Here is a 20950-nt window from a genome sequence, read left to right on the forward strand (position 1 = left end):
TTAAAGCTGTATATTACAATAATTCCAGAACTTTGATAGATCTATATTTTATCCAATACCACCAATATTTAAAAAAACCTCATTAACCCCCACCAGTGTCAGCACGCCTCCATTACTTACATCACAGACTGACGAATCATGCTACCCCCTCCATGGTGACCGGAAAGATGTGCAACGGAAAAATGCGCAACGGAAAAATGCGCACAAAAAAGTGCGCAAAACGATTTTTGTTTTCGTAAATCTAGCTTTTTTAAATATTAACAAAGAATGGCATCATAAACATTGTAGCATGATAAAATATTTTACCACGAAATATTACGAAATTAAAGTGTATAAGTATAATTATTTTGTATTTGCGCATTTTTCTGTTTGCGCATTTTTCAGTTGCGCAATTTTTTCCGATTGCGCATTTTTCTGGGAACCTTCTCTCACCCCCTCTCCACATCACAGAAACCCAGTTGTTTTCGCTAAACCTCTGCCTTTACAAGATCTCTTTTGTTTATTTTGCTAAGCCAGATTTTAAACAATTAAAAAAAAAGATACTGTTTAATTGCTTATAAACACTGCCTATCCCTCCACCCCCAAAGAATTGTGTACCCCCCTCCCCCACCCCCCACTTACGTCACTGCATGTCTGTCCTGGAAGGACGACACATCAGACGAGCAAGTCACAGCAGACGGTGTTTCTCGACTGGTTGATTAAATAGGAAGAAGGGGCAGGATAACTCCGGCGGTAATTCTAATGCGGTCTCGCATAGTTCGATATTGACGATATCTGAAATCGAACTCATATACTACACAGTTTGGATTTTTAAAAATAAGTTAATTTTTAATGTTTTTAATCTGGTAAGTTTTTTTTTCTTTCTTTCTTTAATTTTTTTTTTACAAAGTGATTGATATCATATTAACAAATTTATTGGAAAACATTCTAAATGTAGGTGCTATAGACTATACAATGTATATAGTTTGATTCGGGGAGTTCGAATATGGATTGATAAAGTGTGAAGTCCGTGAAAGCAACTTGGCTTCCTTGAAAAAAATTTGGTGAAGTTTTAGAGTTTTAAATCTTTAGTTTTTGAATCTATTGCCATGGTTACCAGGCATTACCATCCCGTCTTACTTTGATCTAACTTTGCACCCCACATAGCATCACGCCACACAGAATAAAATCACACACATCACACCACACCAAACAACACCACTACCCCTCACATCACAGCCAGCGCCACATCACATCACTTTACTCCTCTCACACTTCACCACATGACACTACGCCTCACTGCAACCTCGCCACAGCTCCCCTAACCACACCACACCTCACTACAACACGCATCATCACACCACACCACACCAAACCACAACACGCATCATAACACCACACCACACCTCATCACAACACGCATCATCACACCACACCACACCTCACTACAACACGCATCATCACACCACACCACACCAAACCACAACACGCATCATAACACCACACCACACCTCATCACAACACGCATCATCACACCACACCACACCTCACTACAACACGCATCATCACACCACACCACACCAAACCACAACACGCATCATAACACCACACCACACCTCATCACAACACGCATCATCACACCACACCACACCAAACCACACCTCACCACAACACGCACCATCACACCACACTACAACACGCATCATCACACCACACCACACCAAAATACAACACACATCATAACACCACACCACACCTCATCACAACACGCATCATCACACCACACCTCATCTCACTACAACACGCATCATCACACCACACCACACCACAACACGCACTATCACATCACACCACACCACACCACACCACAACACGCATCATCACACCACACCTCACCACAACACGCACCATCACACCACACCTCACCACAAACGCATCATCACACCACACCACACCTCACCACAACACGCACCATCATACCACACCACACCTCACCACAACACGCACCATCACACCACACCTCACCACAACACGCACCATCACACCACACCTCACCACAACACGCACCATCACACCACACCTCACCACAACACGCATCATCACACCACACCACACCTCATCACAACACGCATCATCACACCACACCACACCTCACCACAACACGCACTATCACACCACACCTCACCACAACACGCATCATCACACCACACCACACCTCACCACAACACGCATCATCACACCACACCACACCACACCAAACCACACCTCATCACACCACACCACACCTCACCACACCACACCACACCACACCTCACCACAACACGCATCATCACACCACACCACACCACACCAAACCACACCTCACCACACCACACCACACCAAACCACATCTCACCACAACACGCATTATCACATCACACCACACTACAACACGCATCATCACACCACACCACACCAAACCACAAGACGCATCATCTCACCACACCACACCACACCAAACCACAACACGCATCATAACACCACACCACACCTTATCACAACACGCATTATCACACCACACCACACCTCATCACAACACGCATCATCACACCACACCACACCACACCACACCACAACACGCATCATCACACCACACCACACCTCATCAAAACACGCATCATCACACCACACCACACCTCATCACAACTCGCATTATCACACCACACCACACCTCATCACAACACGCATCATCACACCACACCACACCACACCACAACACGCATCATCACACCACACCACACCTCATCAAAACACGCATCATCACACCACACCACACCTCACCACAACACGCATCATCACACCACACCACACCTCATCACAACACGCATCATCACACCACACCACACCGCACCATAACATGCATTATCACATCACACCACACCAAACCTCACCTCACCACAACACGCACCATCACACCACACCACACCACAACACGCACCATCACACCACACCACACCACAACACGCATTATCACATCACATCACACCTCACCACAACACGCATCATCACACCACACCACACCACAACACGCATCATCACTCCACACCACAACACGCATCATCACACCTCACCTCACCTCACCACAACACGAACCATCACACCACACCACACCACAACACGCATCATCACACCACACCACAACTCATCACTCCACACCACACCAAACCACATCTCACCACAACCAACCAAACCACAATACATACACCACACCTCACCTCACCGCAACAGGCCACACCTCCCCTAACCACATCTGAACCCATCTCACCCCACCTCACCACAACACGCACCATCACACCTCACCACAACACGCATCATCACACCACACCACACCTCATCACTCCACACCACACCAAACCACATCTCACCACAACCAACCAAACCACAACACATACACCTCACCTCACCGCAACAGGCCACACCTCCCCTAACCACATCTGAACCCATCTCACCCCACCTCACCACAACACGCACCATCACACCTCACCACAACACGCATCATCACACCACACCACACCACAAAAAAAACTATCAACTGAGATCTATATATAAATGAAAGTATGTGTATATAAATGAAAGTATGTGATTTATGCATTACTATTTTCTACACCTTTCATCTGATTGCCACGAAACTTTGATGAGAATACTCTTGAGAAGATTTCTGCGAATAACATCTAAAATTTCCTAGTGGCTGCGCCCCGACAGGTGCGATTGTTATCTTTATACGGTACATAAAAATAAAAGTCGGATGAAGTTTATCACTTGGTATCCATTGATTGGGCATGATGGTAATTTGATGGTAAAACTGCACCAGGCGCATCCACTGCCGCCCTAGCAGTCGAGAGACTCGGAGCGCGCCGTGTTCCCTTTGAGCATTCTGACGCCTACGTTCATTTTAAAGCAGGCTCTACACCAAGAGCACGTAGGGCTACATTAATCGTTGACTAAACCGAATTAGCCGCGTCCTACTGCGCCCCGGCAGGGTGTGATTTAGCGAGCCAGGCTCCCCCGTGAGATGATTTAAACTCTAAATGTAATACAGAGATATCATATATAAATATTTTGTGTAACCAACGCTATGGCCAATTACTACCTATCCCTACCCACCGCTGTGCCCGAAATTTCTGTGCGCTAAATAACGTAGTCACCGCACAACTAGTTCGGACATCTAAACAGTACAGTTGACGTCATAATCCTACAAGTGACAACCCCTGACAACCCCTGATGAATGACCCCCGCATTGTGTATGCCAAGGATTATACTCAGTGGTTAGGTAACAAACAGAAGACGTTTTTTTTTTTTTAGTCAGTAAGGAAAGGGAGGGATGTGTGTGTGTGTTTGTATATGTGCGTGTGCGTGTGTGTGTTTGTGTGTAGTTGGGTTACTAGGGTGATTGACATGTAATGAGCTAATTATGTGACCTAACATAAAACTCGACTCTGAGCTTTAATTAAAAAAAAACTGAACTAATGTGACGCACGAGCGTATAATTTCTACAACAAAAAAACACATCTATACCGACAAGCTCTATTAAATAGATAAACAGTGCTATTTAAGTTTAACACATAAAACATGTCTACAGACCAGCCAACATGTATGTACTCATACACACAAACACTGAGTACAACTTACAAAAAACAACTGACAACATTAAGCTAGATTTTAAAATTAATCCACGCTTCTTAAGTCCAATCAGTCTTTACCACTGAGGAATATTTAATTAGTTTAAAGAAAATAATTAATTAATATTTAATTAGTTTGCACCATCTGGAAATTATTCATTATCTTAGAGCCGTTAACTTGTCCATAAAATCTACTTATATTACTTAGTGTTCAATGCCCAAGAATGGTTTATTAGTTTAGAAAATCTAGGAGTAGATAATTTGCCTGTCCAACCTACTAGCAAAGGCGTAGCGACGGGGGTGGGGGGTGGGGGTACATATTTCCCAGAGCTCCGACCACATGGGGGGGGGGGCAAAATAAGCTCAATTTAGCTGTTATTTTGAATTACAAATATAAAAAAATATATGGGAGTGGGGGAGGGGCGCCAAATTGAAAGTTTGTCACCGGGCGCCGGGAGGGGTTTGCTACGCCTCTGTCTACTAGTGATAATTAGCAGCTACGGTTATGATGTAAAATTCACACTTTACTCGGGAAGTTTTATATTTTTTTCAAAATTAAAAAAACGTGCAGTAAAAAGATAAAACCGACATCATCATGGAAATAATTGTGCTGCATCAGCTGCGAAAGACGGATAACACCTGGTCAATCACCTGCATACCCTAATACCATGTCATTTTTTAAATAAAATCTGTCTGCGGCTAATTAGTTAATTACTGTTTTTTTTTAACTCAAAAAAATGGGAAGATAGCATAGTTGGTGTGGGTTTATCGTGATAAGAAAACGTTATGATTTAGAAATTCATTTACAGACATACACATAGAAAGATAGATAAACAATACTAAGACATTAAGGTGCATACAGTTATAGAAACATTCAATGTAGAAACACGTTTATAGAAAAAATGCACACACTTAAACATATTTTTTTTTCTTTAAATATTAGTCAAAAAAAAATAATTCGCTTTTTTTTTACCCTCTTAGTCGGCACCCCCGCCCCAGGCTTTGTGACGTTAGAGGTCAATTTGCATAACAACAGTGAGTTATAAAATTAAAGAATCAATACGCTCTCGATTTAGCTATAAGAAATTTAATGGGGAAAAAATATAAAAAAAACATTAACACTTCTTGGTTAAGCTTAAAAAATTTTTAGTATTAGAGTTAGACTAATGAAGTATAGATTGTAGGCATAGCAATAAAGTTAGGCTAATGATCACAGGCACAATAGTGAAGTTAGCCTAAAGATTAATCCTTGCTGTCGCTCTAGGTTTTCTTATGTGTGTGTTTGTTATGTTCACCCAGTTTCTAAATCTTTAGATGAAGTTGTATTTGAAATACACACAACACAATACGTTACTTCTCTCCCTATAGTTACCACGCTACATAAGTGTACAATTATTGACGTATTTCATACAAAATCTACAACACAAACAGACAATAGTTAAATGTTTGTGAGCCATACCAGAAGAAACAAAAAACGTGTACAAAAAAGTGCAGCCTTTGATATTTTCTGGTTTTAATTCGCGCTGTCAAGTGGATCCAATCGACTTTCAATCCCATCCTGACAAGGATGTACCAAGATCATTTCACCAAGTTTATAATGGTGTACCAAGATCATTTCACCAAGTTTATAATGGTGTACCAAGATCATTTCACCAAGTTTATAATAGTGTACCAAGATCATTTCACCAAGTTTATAATGGTGTACCAAGATCATTTCACCAAGTTTATAATGGTGTACCAAGATAATTTCACCAAGTTTATAATGGTGTACCAAGATCATTTCACCAAGTTTGTGATTCTCAGGCCATTCAAAACAAAGAAAGTGGAAGAAGTAGCTTACAACTTGATAGACATATTTACCTTAATTGTCGCACCATGGATGATAGACATATTTACCTTGATTGGTGCACCGTCGATTTTAGAGCCCGACCATTCTTCTTCGTTCTTAATTTTAGTGTTGGCAGGGATTCCCTCTAACACAATTAAGTATACTTGTCACCATTGAGGCCATTGACTCCGATTTCAGCCTGCTTTTCTTTTTGGATTTGCTTCCATAGCCTTTGAACAAACTATAAGGCAGCAGTTGTTTGATTTTGGAGTTGTCTCTCCTAGAAAAGTAGTCGTCCCTAGCTATCGAGCCTCATCTGCCCGAGGGTTCGAACTCGAGACATTTCGGTTTAGCAACCATGAGCTTTACCGACTCGACCTATCGGGATTTTGCGAATAAAGTGGTCAGCGGCCTGGAGGTATACTGGCCCACTTTGAAGATTGTACACACACGTACATGCACACATACACGCACATGTTTACGCAATCGTACATGCACACGCAAACGTACACATACAAGTACATGCACACGTACACGGATAACAAACAATACGATTTCAGTGTGTTCAAATCGTGCTTGAAAATAATTATAATAAACCTTCTGTCGCCAAATCTCATCAATCGATTGTTATTGCTCAAATGTCACCTGCCCGTAAGTTCATAATAGAATAGAAAACATTCATGTGGAAATGAAGTATAGATCACAGGCATATCATTAAATTTAAGCTAATAAAGTATAGATCAACGGCATATCATTAGTTAGGCTAATAAAGTAAAGATCCTTGGAACACAAACATAGACACTCAAACATATTTTGTGTGTAAGACAAGAATCAGATGTTGACAGATAACCCAGTTTATCGCCGCTAAACAATCTTGACTTCTACGACGTCAGCTTCTATTTTTCTTACCGGAGTGGCCAGGAGCCTATTAATCCTTGTCGTCTCTCTAGGTTTTCTTATGTGTTCTTTTTTGTTACCTCCCTTTCTAAATATTTAGATGAAGTTGTATTAGAAATACACACACACATATACACACAAATATATATATATATAAATATAGGCATAAATATAAATACATTTAATTATAAAACATGTAAGAAAATTGTCGTAACATGCCTAAAAAGAAAGGGAAATTGGTTGTTTTTTTTTTTTACCTAAATTAAATTGATAAGTTTCTTTTAGAGAACAATGTTTTTTAAAAAATATGTTTATTTTCTTATTCTGAATGCATTTCAAAATATGTTTTTATAAAAAAATTAAACCTTGTCTTGTTAATTAATTTTAGTAGTATTTAGATTAGTTGTTCTCAAATTTTTTATAGGTACCGAACTAAAATTTCCGGGGGGACGGGAAGTACACTAATAAAAGTATATATTTTCTATATAAATTCCATTTCGTTCGGGGGGGGGGGGGGGGGGGGAGGGCGGTAGACTGTCGAGATGCCTGGAAGAAACCCTGGTTTGATCGAACCCAGGTTTAGAACCACTGAATTTAGATAATAAAAAATAAATTAGTCAGTAGATATTCATTTTTTTTAAAAACAGTATTTTAGTTATCCACTCTGAGCTTAACCGTCTGCTGGCGACATGCCGTAATAATAAACTGATGTGAATCAAAGCCAGGTATAGTTTGTGTTATATGCGAACAGTGTCTGTGATTATCACACTGTACACATTGAGAGTATCTAGGTATAACAATGTAAGTCACTCATTCTAATGCCTCATTGGGGAGGGGGGGGGGGGGGATATGTCCCCAAACGCTGACCCTAGGGGGCGCCAAAATGGGTTGAAAAAAAATTAAAAGCTCATTTTAGCTGCAGTTTTACATTATAAATATACAAAATGTATGGAAGGGGCGCCAAATTTAGTTTTTCACAATCCGGCGAGAAGGATCTCTACGCCTCTGGTTTAACATTTGAAAACATCTCTAATTATGTTTTAAAATTGTTATTTGAATAATTTTTTTCAGAACCTGTGCAGCGCCATTTTGTATTGCACAAGCGCATTTAAATCACATAAATTAACAGGTGATTCACCTTCTTAACCCCCCCCCCCCTTTCTTATTTTAAACAAAAATATTTCTGTCAAAATGTTCTTATTGAGCTAACTCCCCTAAGCCCTACCCCTCACACCACCTCACCAAAACGTTGATTTCTTTCATCCGCTTTTTATTACGCGGAATCCTAAAAACGATATAATTTTTTTTTCTCTTTAAATAACGGCCATTTATTTCAATCTGGCATACATAACGATCGATGTGTCTGGCCAGTGTCTACCGTCCTAGGCTATAAATAACCAAGACGACGGCCATGTGTTTATGAAGACCCGCTGAAACGCACACAATCAATGCCCGGAGTTCAAAACTGTGTAAACACATGAACACACTGTGCTGAAATTATAAAGCATGTCACAGTGTTTGTAATTTGGGAGCATGTCTGTTTAATCAGGGACTCGTAGAGTACAAACAGCGCATCACGTGATGGAATCTATCCAATCTTTTAACCAGTGCAAGAATTTTTTTAAAAAGTCCGGAGCGCTTTTTTAAAAAGCCAATCTTTCCCACCATACACAGTGTTTCTTTAGGGCATCTCTTTGTAGGGACAGGGGGGGGGGAGAGTACATCTACGAAATAGAATTTATATATAAAATATATAGTTTTATCACCCTGCCTCCCGGAAAATTTAGTCCGTCTCCAAAAAAAAATTAAGTGCCCCCCCCCCTCCCCGATGAAAAAAGTCTGAAAGGAAACATTGGTCACACGCTGTCACAAAGTTTGCATCTTCCCCCCCCCCCCCCTCAATAGCGAGAGGTCAGTCATGCACTGCCCCTACGCTCTATTTAAAGTAAGAAAATCATTTGGTAGCTTTAGAGAAATCAATATTTACCATTGCAAAGGGGAACTGTAACGTCATTGGCTATCAATTGAATTTAAGAGTTCTCAACCTATTCCAGCATTTAATGACCTCTTTACTAGTCCAATACTGGACAGGTGGAGTAGAGTACATCTCTTTCCTTGACACAAACGATAGCCATCCTCCTTTATTTTCTACAATGTAAGCCACGTACCTGTCTTAACTGCATGGTGCTGGCCACCTTATTTGTTTATATACCGAGATCACTAAAAGAGGTGAACTCTACTTCACCTGCTCGGTGGAATCTTCAAGTTCGAAAAGGTACTTTATTTTAATCCATCATCATCTTCTTCCTATTTTCCCGTTCGTGCCCAAGAAAAATGAGGCAGATGAAGTAGAGTTCATCTGTTTCAGCGAGCTCGGCTTATGAAGGAATAGTATGGTCAGCGCTATGTCCAGCAGCTTTTATTTGAAGTGAATACCAATCAGAGCTGGGTGGAACCTGGATTCGAACTCGAGACTTTCAGGTACCCACCATGGCTGAGTATATCTAAGTCAGGTACCCATTATGGCTGAGTATATCTAAGTAAAGTACCCACAATGCCTGGATATATATAAGTCAGGTACCCACAATGCCTGGATATATATAAGTCAGGTACCCACAATGGCTGAGTATATCTAAGACAGGTACCCACAATGGCTGAGTATATCTAAGACAGGTACCCACTATAGCTGAATATATCTAAGCCAGGTGCCCGCTATGGCTTAGCATATCTTAGTCAGGTACCCATATAGCTGAGTATATCTTACAATTCCAGAGATAGCAAAGACTCCCAAAAAGAATATAATAAAATGTCTAGCTAAATCAGACTCCATCGTTCAAATTAGAACCTAGCTCGTCAATTTAAATCTAAAAAAAAAAAGAACATCCACTTAAATCAGCATAAATCACATCAAATCTCCACAAAACGTTTCTTTGTACCCGCTATCAACATCACAAACATTTTTTTCTGCCACATTTGTAGCGGGGGTGGGGGTGGGGTGGAGGGGGGGGGGTCGGGACGATACGTTAACCGTCTGGAATACCCGCACGTCTGCACCCTAAAAACCCGGGCTCCACATTTAGCATGGCACGTGTGGCTATAAATAGCAAAAAAGCATGAGTGAGTAATGTTTCGCGCAGGTTCTGTTTCCGGTGCGGTATAACCCTGACTTGGAGCGAGAGAAGGTTCTTAAGTTGTTTTTTTTTTCATTCAGTCGTGAGTGGCTGAGTCGTTAGGAGATAGAACATGATATAGACTGGGATACAGATAATTAAATATCCAAAGGGTTATATTGGATGTGTGATGTGATGTTAGTGGATTTATGATTCTAAGTTGTGGCTTTAACTATTGGTGTAGTGTGAGCTTTGACATGAGGTTGAAGTAAGTACTATCGTGATGTTTGGTGTAAGTACTGTCGTGATGTTTGGTGTAAGTACTGTCGTGATGTTTGTATGTGGTGTAAGTACTATCGTGATGTTTGGTGTAAGTACTGTCGTGATGTTTGGTGTAAGTACTGTCGTGATGTTTGGTGTAAGTACTGTCGTGATGTTTGGTGTAAGTACTGTCGTGATGTTTGTATGTGGTGTAAGTACTATCGTGATGTTTGGTGTAAGTACTGTCGTGATGTTTGTATGTGGTGTAAGTACTGTCGTGATGTTTGGTGTAAGTACTGTCGTGATGTTTGGTGTAAGTACTGTCGTGATGTTTGGTGTAAGTACTGTCGTGATGTTTGGTGTAAGTACTGTCGTGATGTTTGGTGTAAGTACTGTCGTGATGTTTGTATGTGGTGTAAGTACTGTCGTGATGTTTGGTGTAAGTACTGTCGTGATGTTTGGTGTAAGTACTGTCGTGATGTTTGGTGTAAGTACTGTCGTGATGTTTGTATGTGGTGTAAGTACTGTCGTGATGTTTGGTGTAAGTACTGTCGTGATGTTTGGTGTAAGTACTGTCGTGATGTTTGGTGTAAGTACTGTCGTGATGTTTGTATGTGGTGTAAGTACTGTCGTGATGTTTGGTGTAAGTACTGTCGTGATGTTTGGTGTAAGTACTGTCGTGATGTTTGGTGTAAGTACTGTCGTGATGTTTGTATGTGGTGTAAGTACTGTCGTGATGTTTGGTGTAAGTACTGTCGTGATGTTTGGTGTAAGTACTGTCGTGATGTTTGGTGTAAGTACTGTCGTGATGTTTGGTGTAAGTACTGTCGTGATGTTTGGTGTAAGTACTGTCGTGATGTTTGGTGTAAGTACTGTCGTGATGTTTGTATGTGGGGGTAAGTACTGTCGTGATGTTTGTATGTGGCGTAAGTACATAAATGTACTGACCTTTTGTCTTCAGGGGTTAATCAGAACAAAATATCTTGGTCAGTGATTAGACATGCTAATTAAGATATCTAGGCCGGGTCTGTCTTAATTCAAGGTCAGCTTGCAGTACGCGACCCGCAGAGATCGTGACGTCATAGATTATACCAACAGTTTTTTTTTTTAGAATTAATGTTTGTTTATTACAACGGTGGTTTAAGGTCGTCCATACACGACCTCATGCTTATCTTGACAATTTTTTTTTCTCTACCAGACTTATCAGCTTAAAATCAAATCATACTTCAGGCTTTAGTTTACCCATCCGGTCCTATAGGGTAGCACAATGTCCAGCAATCTTTACCCATCACAGTCTGCGGTATCGATAATGGGATCCGTACTTGATATATATATATATATATATATATATATATATATATATATATATATATATATATATATATATATATATATATATATATATGTATATATATATATATGTGTGTGTGTGCGTGCGTGTGTGCAAGCATGTATATATTCTTATACATCTCTATAAAAGCAGGACAATGCATTAAAGTGCAGCCCTCCCCCTCTCTACTTACACCCCTTTTCTCATAACGACGGGATATTGGACAGCTTTAAACCAGGTCAATGATTACACGTAAATTAGTTTCATAAAAAGATGTAGGTCATCTACCTTAACAATTGAAATACCTTAGAGTGTGGTTTCATCAAACAGTTTACATTATTTCTTCCTCTTGTGTTTAGTAGAGCAATAGATTTTTTCACGCTGGTCTGAGAATTTTTCCTGTTGCTGTTTTTTGGTTCGTCTATTTGTTTGTTTGTATGTTTGTTTGTTTGCTGACATTTCTGTTGGCTCGCTAAAACGTCTGCATCGTTTGTGCATAAATCACAGTAATGGTCACAGAAATCGAATCTTGTTTTTAAATTATTAAAATGATAGATCTCTTTGTTGTCTCTATCTATTGCATGCTCTGCTATATGTAAACAGTGACTGGAACGGAAGTGTATGATTGATGTTTGTAATTAGGCATTAGGTAGCTTAAAGGCCATGTTTAAGACATTAACATTTTAAGCAAAAAAACTTTTGTGATTGCTTTAATTATGGCAACCAAAAAATATTATGAGCATCAACATGACTAAACCATTTATTTGAGAGTGTGTTCCTAACTTTGAAAAAGAAGAGTTACTTGATCATCTAATTAATGGAGTAGGCTACTTCCTTAAACGAAATTTTTAAAATGGTGACTTTACAAGGGAGGTAAATTCTAATTCTTAGGGTGTCGAGATATTAGTGTTAGTTGACAACTGGTTTGGATTGGTTGTTGTGGCGTCTGGTAGCCTCGTTTTAGACATTCTGGTCGCGAGCAAGTTTTTTTATAGTCGGCCAAATCAGCTGTTTGACGTACTCATATCTATTTAAATACGACGTGCTAGGGTGACTAGTTTTACTGCCATTTGTAAGAGTAACATGAAACATTGTATAAGGTTGTTTTCCAAAGTGACCAATTGGATCATTTTTTTTATTAAAGCGACTTGTATACACTTTTTAAAAATATAATAAAGTGTTGTATTACTTTGTTTTTGTCAATTCCACCATAACTTGTTTTTATTAACTTAAAAAAAAAATGTCTTATAACAGTAAATTGAATTTTGTATTTGAATGTGTAAGTTGATTTTTGAAACTGTTAATGTTTGTTTCAGATTGGAATAAAGCGATTTTACCAGGTTTATAGACAAACAAACTTGAAAACTAACAAACGAAAAAAAAAAACGGAAAAGTTAAAAATGTGAGTTGCTCTAATTTTAGTTTCTTTTAATCACGTGACAACTACAAAAATATTTTTTTAAAAAGAGGAAAAACTTAATTTTTCTTAGCGTAAAATAAATTGGGGTAAAATTGATCACTGACTACTGACTCGATATTTTAACCCTTTCCCCTGACCTTGCAACGAATGACAGTATAATCTTCTGTCCATAAGGAGATTAACTGACCCAAAGATTTAACTATTTGCTTGGTGCTAAGGACCGACGGCTAATGTGTCAAATGTTATCCCCTCAAACCCCACTCCCCCCCCCCGTTTTTTTTTCTTCTTCCTTCTTCTTATAACTTTAGCCTGTAGTAAACAAATGCATTTGAACTTTCAAGAATTTTAGGAATTACTAAAGAGAAATATCCAACAACTTGGTCTAAACCATACCGGAGAAATTTTTTCTGATTTCTCTCAGACGATTCTTTTAACAGACCAAAACCTTTTTGAGATTCATAAAGAACAAATTTTGTTTAACACGAATTATGTAATGTTACAATCGTTTTAAGAAGTACCACGTCATCATATTAGAAAAATAATTTCAATAGATTAGAACAAATCTTTTGTGCCAAGTACATAAAGATCGTCATTGTACCACTACAATCATCAACACCACATAACTACAATCATCAACACCACATAACTACAATCATCAACACCACATAACTACAATCATCAACACCACATAACTACAATCATCAACACCACATAACCACAATCATCAACATTACACAACCACAATCAGCAATTTTACACAGCAACCAACATCACAACTACAATCGGTAATACTACACAGTAACCACCAACACTACACCACACAACTACAACCACCAATACCACACAACTACAACCACCAACACCACACCACACAACTACAACCACCAATACCACACAACTACAACCACCAACACCACACCACACAACTACAACCACCAATACCACACAACTACAACCACCAACACCACACCACACAACTACAACCACCAATACCACACAACTACAACCACCAACACCACACCACACAACTACAACCACCAACACCACACAAACACCAACACCACACCAAACAACTACAACCACCAACACCACACAACTACAACCACCAACACCACACAACCACCAACACCACACCACACAACTACAACCACCAACACCACACAAACACCAACACCACACCAAACAACTACAACCACCACCACCACACAGCTACTACTTCGACATGAATACGACGAAGCTTATCATTTAAATTAATACATTAGTTGCTTACAACTAGACACTCCCTCCCTACCTCTCGCTGACCATCATTTATCCAATCCACCATGGATTACTCCTTCAAGGAACTCCCTCCTCTCCATACTGGTCTTAACCGGATGCCTGACCGTCACATCCGGCACGACATGCCGTATGACAGACACCATCTGCGAGTTCTGGCTAGACGTTGACCAGCGCCTGACCATGATGACGCACAACAGGGCCGTCTACCCCCTGGATGGGAAGCTGTACGACTATGAGGTGACCAACGTGACGGGAGCCACCCCCGTGGACGTGGAGACCGTGGTGTCGGCGGACGGCTGGGAGACCCCCAGGGTCGTCATCACGGTCAACAAGACCATGCCTGGTCCGGCTATTGAGGTGAGTCACCCCCCCCCCCCTTTTTTTTAGACTCGCCGGTTCGAGAAGACAGATGAAGTAGAGCTCATCTGTTTCGATAGCCTTGCAATGGAGTTGTCAGTTCTGTGACCAGTCGTCTTTGAGGAGATTCCTGTTTAGAAAATTAAAAAAATTAAAACAAAAACATTAATAAAAATGTGTTGGCATATAATAGTAATCTCTTCAAAAGCATTAAAAACAAAAAAATATACACATATTATATTTAGCTAAAACAAGTTAATAAAAAGTCTAGTGACAATTTAAGCGCAATTTCCAATTGTTATCAATAACAATTTTTCATTTTTATTTTTTTTGTAAATATCATCCTATAAATATAAACTCCTACACGATGCTCAGTTTAAATCATCCTAGGCCTACACGATGCTCAGTTTAAATGTTCTTAATTAATTCTTTGTGACCGAACGAAAGGATATTTTTGAAAACTTTCTTCGGCAATATTGGTCTAAATTATGGCAGGAATCGATTGGTAAATGTTTCAAGTCGCTAAGTGGTCTGGTTGCCGAGATATGGAGCAAACACTGCATTTGTTCGAGGTTTTTTTGGCTTTTCCGGGAAATCCAGGAAGGAATTCCGGAAATTTTTTTGGCCCACAATCATCCTCGGAACTTGCTTAACATATTTGCTTTTGGAACTAGTCCTCGATATTGCTTCGTTGAGGAGGAGATACAACTTAAAGGCTGCGGACACACATCCATCCATCCAGAAATGACGAGTTATTAAACGCAATTTTTGCAAGTATCGAAATTGCGCTAAAAAAGTGCTAGAGGTAGGAGCCGATTCTTACACAACCAGCTGATATTATTTTAAGTACACGCGTTAGGACCCCTGGTCTACTCCATATGACGATTACAGTCCTTTGTTTTTATTTGAACCTGTCCCTACCACTCGGTTACAAGGTTAAGCCCGAAACACGATATTACGATACTTTCTTATGTACACATAACGTCATAATAAGCTATCAAGTTTAATTTAACTAAGATTTAAAAAAAATATATGTATAGTTTTGTAGGCGTAATAAAGAAGAAACACAACTAGCTATCACGCTGTGAAACACCCAAAGTAATCCATTAAAATATTTTTCACTTAATAATACTTTAATTTATTCAAAATCAGTAGTGTAGCGGGGGGGGGGGGGGGGGGGGGGGGGGGAACATGTCCCCGGGCGCCGACCTTAGGGGGCGCCAAAATGGGTTGGAAAAATAAATTGAAAGGTCTAGGGGGGCGCAAATCGAAAGTTTGAGGGGGGGGGGGGTGCAAATCGAAATCTTGAGGGGGGGGGGGGGTGTGCAAATCAAAAGTTTGAATCGAAATCTTGAAGGGGGGGGGTGTACATCGAAAGTTTGAGGGGGGGTGCAAATAAAAAAGTTTGTCCCCGGGAGCTACGCCTCTGTTCAAAATACGTACGTAATGAGCTTACATAAAATAACATTGAAAGAAAAAATTAAATGTCGTAAGGCATTCAGGGATCTGATATGGTTGCCTTCCTTTATCTTAAATGTAAACATTCGCACAGACCTAGCCATTAGCACATGCACAAAATATCACGTGACTCGGTGACATTTCCAGCAACAGCCCTCACACACCCAACAATAAACACACACGTCATCGTTTTGAAAACAGACGCAGTTCATATTCGGCCATAGACCGCAAGCCCATCCCCACCAGTTTCTAGAAGTACATGTTTTCTTAGGCCTATATATATATATATATATATATATATATATATATATATATATATATATATATATATATATATATATATATATATATATATATATATATATATATATATATATATATATATATATATATATATATTCAAACAAAATACATACACGTAAATGCTACAACCGTAATGTCGACTATTGACGCTACAACTATTTCTTCGACCTTTCTGCGACCATTTGTTCTACCATTCATCAGACGCTACTACTATGTTCGACCGTTTATCAGACGCTACATCTATATTCGACCGCTCATCAGATGCTACGACCATGTTCGACCATTCGTTCGACCGTTCATCAGACGCTACGACCATGTTCGACCGTTCATCAGACGCTACAACTATGTTCGACAGTTTATCAGACGCTACGACCATGTACGACCATTTGTTCTACCGTTCATAAGACGCAACGACCATTTAATTTGTTCGACCGTTTATCAGACGCTACAACTATATTCGACCGTTCACCAAACGCTATGACCACGTTCGACCGTTCCTCCGACCGTTGACCCAGACAAGCGTCTATTGCAGGTGTACGAGGGTCAGACACTGATCGTCCACGTGACCAACCACATGACCTCCATCGCCACGTCGATCCACTGGCACGGGCTGCACCCAGGCCGGTACCCCCTGGATGGACGGGGTGGCCTTCCTCACCCAGGTAGGAGGTTAAGGTCATTTCGGGGTCAAGGTCATTTTGGGACAAGGTCATTCCAGGACCAAGGTCATTTCGTGAGGCAAGGTCATTTCAGAGTCAAGGTCATATCATGGCCAATATCATTTCAGGGCCAAGGTCATTTCAGGACCAAGGTCAGTTCAGGACCAAGGTCATTTCAGCCCCAATGTCATTTCAGGGCCAAGGTCATTTCGGGCCAAGGTCATTGCATCTCCTGCTTACACGTACCTCACCTGGAAAACGGGGTATTGCCAAGTAACAAAAATAATGTTATTAGGCTTAAAATAACACACTGATGCCTGATCTGTTGAGGCTATTTTGGGGGCACTGATTAGCTAAATTTGTTTTTTATTTGTTTCACTGATGTGTCGTTAACATCTAACGGAACTCTAGCCAATCGTCATCTGTCTACCATTACTGTGGCCACATGTAGCAACAACCTTCCACCCTTAATTTTTTTATATTCAAATGGTGACACGTTGCCATAATTATATTCTGTGAAATAACATGGCTTTTATTTTTATAAACTCAAAGTAGACGGTCTCTTGGGGCAAGTGAAGTAAAGTTCATTTGTTTCTGTGACATTCGTATATTGTGGTCAGCACCATGCCAAACCACCTTTACTTTCCCTAAACCTGAGTCAGGAACCCTTAAGAATATGGATGAGCTTCTACAGATTTGAGCCCGGATTCAAACTCAAAACTTTCGGGTTAGCAGTCGAATGCTTTACCATTCGACCACGCCGTACTTCGTAGTACACTGTCAAAAAAGTTTGAATCAACTTTTCTTTTTCCCTTCACCAATGATGTTGAATAAAAAATTATTTAGCTTTTTATTTTTATAGGTTTATTTACATTGATTGCTTTGAAAACGAAACTAAACAATTCTGGTTACGAATCAGAAATTACTCACTGATATCCGTGAATACGAAACTAAACAATGCTAGCTGTGAGTACGAAACTAACCTTATGTCCTTGCAGTGTCCCATCCTCCAGGGCAACAGTTCACGTACAAGTTCCAGGCCTACCCTAAAGGAACCTTCTGGTACCACGCCCACACTGGCACCCAGCTGTCTATGGGGCTTCTCGGGCCGCTCATCATAAGGGAGAGGAAACCTCTACCCATGAAGGAATACATCTTGGTTCTACAGGTGACATTCACAACTTTGTTAAATCAGTTTTAAAAATTTACCCTTCTATTTGCACTGGATCTCAAGATAGTAGAAAAGGAGTAGTGACCCATTCTGGTACCTTTGACGAACTATCAATTTTGCTCACCCCCCCCCCCTACTTTTAGGCCTATATAGTTATTTAGTTGGAAAAGCACCCCCCCCCCCACACACACACACACATACATCTCTATTGGGAATGGTCGGAGGCTCTTATTTCCAGTCACTATCTCTTTCAGTGTTTATTCCAGACTTTTTTTTTTCTCCGGGGAGGCACTTGATATTTTTTTTGGGGGGGGGGGGGGGGGGGGGGGCACTGGTAAAAGTGTATGTTTTTCTATATAAATTCCATTTTTGTTTGGGGGGGGGGGGCGGTAGGCTTTCTTCTGGTGAGGGAAAGATGCCTGGAAGAAACTCTGTATCACTTAACGATGTGTATTTAGATATCACACAATTGATGTAGAATTTTTTTTAAATAAAAAGTCTGTAAAGACAAATTCAGTCTTTATTCCTCACTCAGACTGAGTACAATTCAGTCTATAAAGACGAAATTCAGTCTACATGAGTATAATTCCGTAATAACGCTCAGAATTAGCTTTCAAATATTCTTTTCTACCCTGTTTGACGCCCACTAATTTCGGCGTCCCCTTCGGTCGGCGCCCAAGCCGCCCTCCCTTACCTACGCCTCTGGATAGTAGCCTGCCATAGCTGTATAATCCATTACTTTCTCCACCCCCCCCCCCCCCCACACACACACACAAACACTTTTCGAAAAATTCTGTTCACATTTTCCCGACTTAACAATCTTATTTTTCGTAGCTTTCCGCAATTCTCAAATCTGTGACTTTTTTTACAATCTGTTTTTAACCCCCCCCCCCCCATCCTTCCTACATTACCAGGATTGGAACCATGATTTCGATGCTGACACTGTATTTCTGAAGATGATGTATGGCAATTATGGTAAATCGAAAAAAAGTTCCAGCAAGTAGATCTTTGGAAGGTGCTTACTTTAGGTAAGTTATAAAAGTTTTCAAATACATGAATTCTACTTCAATATTGCAAGCATAGGTTTGGATAATTACGATTTCAGCGAAAAAGTGCTCTTTTATTGCCTACGTGTGAAGATACTTTGGGTGTAACTGAACGTTTGTTGTGTGTGTGTGTGTTTGTGTGTGTGTGTGTGTGTGCGCGCGCGTTCAATTAGAATTTTTTTTTACTTTCCCGTAAACTGAGTACAGAGGGAAGTGCTGTAATTGTGCAAAATTCGAAATCGGTATTTTCACAAATTTCGAGTTTTACACTATCCTTAGTCGGAAAAAAAAAAACAATTTTATTCCAGGTTATGTCTATGTGCGTCTGAGTGTTAATGCAGTAATCTTAAGTACCGCTCTAGTTAAATGGACCAAATTTCATTTATAAATATTCGATCATATATGTAAGCTTCTATCAACGTTTGAGCGATTTCCGTCACCGGAAATCATATTTTCCCTCCTTTTTGCGGTTTCGCGAAAATTTTGATGTAATAATCTCATATCAATTCTCTAAAAAAGCAGCTTATTCTAAGAATCTTTCGTCTCCTTGTGATTTCTCAATCTTATATATTATATACACACACACACACACACACACACACACACACACACACACACACACACACACACACACACACACACACACACACACACACACACACACACACACACATATATATTATATATATATATATATATATATAGATATATATATATATATATATATATATATATATATATATATATATATATATGTATGTATATGTATATATATATATATAAGCGATCAGTTTTTTTACCCTACCTATTTCTATAGCCCGATATCTCTGAAAGTGCCGCCCCAAGTCTTACAGCTCTACGCGAATATTATACGAAACAGTTTAGGGGAGCTAACTCCTACTTATTACAATCAAGAGAATAGCTGTTCAGTCATTGGTGGCATTTATTTCTTAATTATTTATAACAGCACGAGACCAGAGTTCGAACCCAAATGAAGAAGGACATCGAATGATGTTTACAAATGCTTACAGTGATAAAAAAAAAGTCGACAGGTGTTTACCGATGCTTACAGTAATAAAAAAAATCTAAAATCATGTAATGGCGGTCTTGCGTTCTTTTTCAGCATGTTCCCATTTCAGTCGGGGTTAATCAACGGCAGAGGGGCGTTACCATGACGACGACAAAAATAAGTCTA

At 39.9% G+C, this 20950-nt stretch overlaps 1 pseudogene; it reads left to right on the forward strand.

Moving 5' to 3' along the window:
- Positions 1–654: 654 nt before the first annotated feature.
- Positions 655–20950, forward strand: LOC131933348 (uncharacterized; annotated as a pseudogene).

The sequence above is a fragment of the Physella acuta genome, unplaced genomic scaffold (assembly GCF_028476545.2).
Source record: "Physella acuta isolate Inbredline_101_S28 unplaced genomic scaffold, ASM2847654v3 ptg002468l, whole genome shotgun sequence".
In the NCBI taxonomy this organism is placed as follows: Eukaryota; Metazoa; Mollusca; class Gastropoda; family Physidae; genus Physella; species Physella acuta.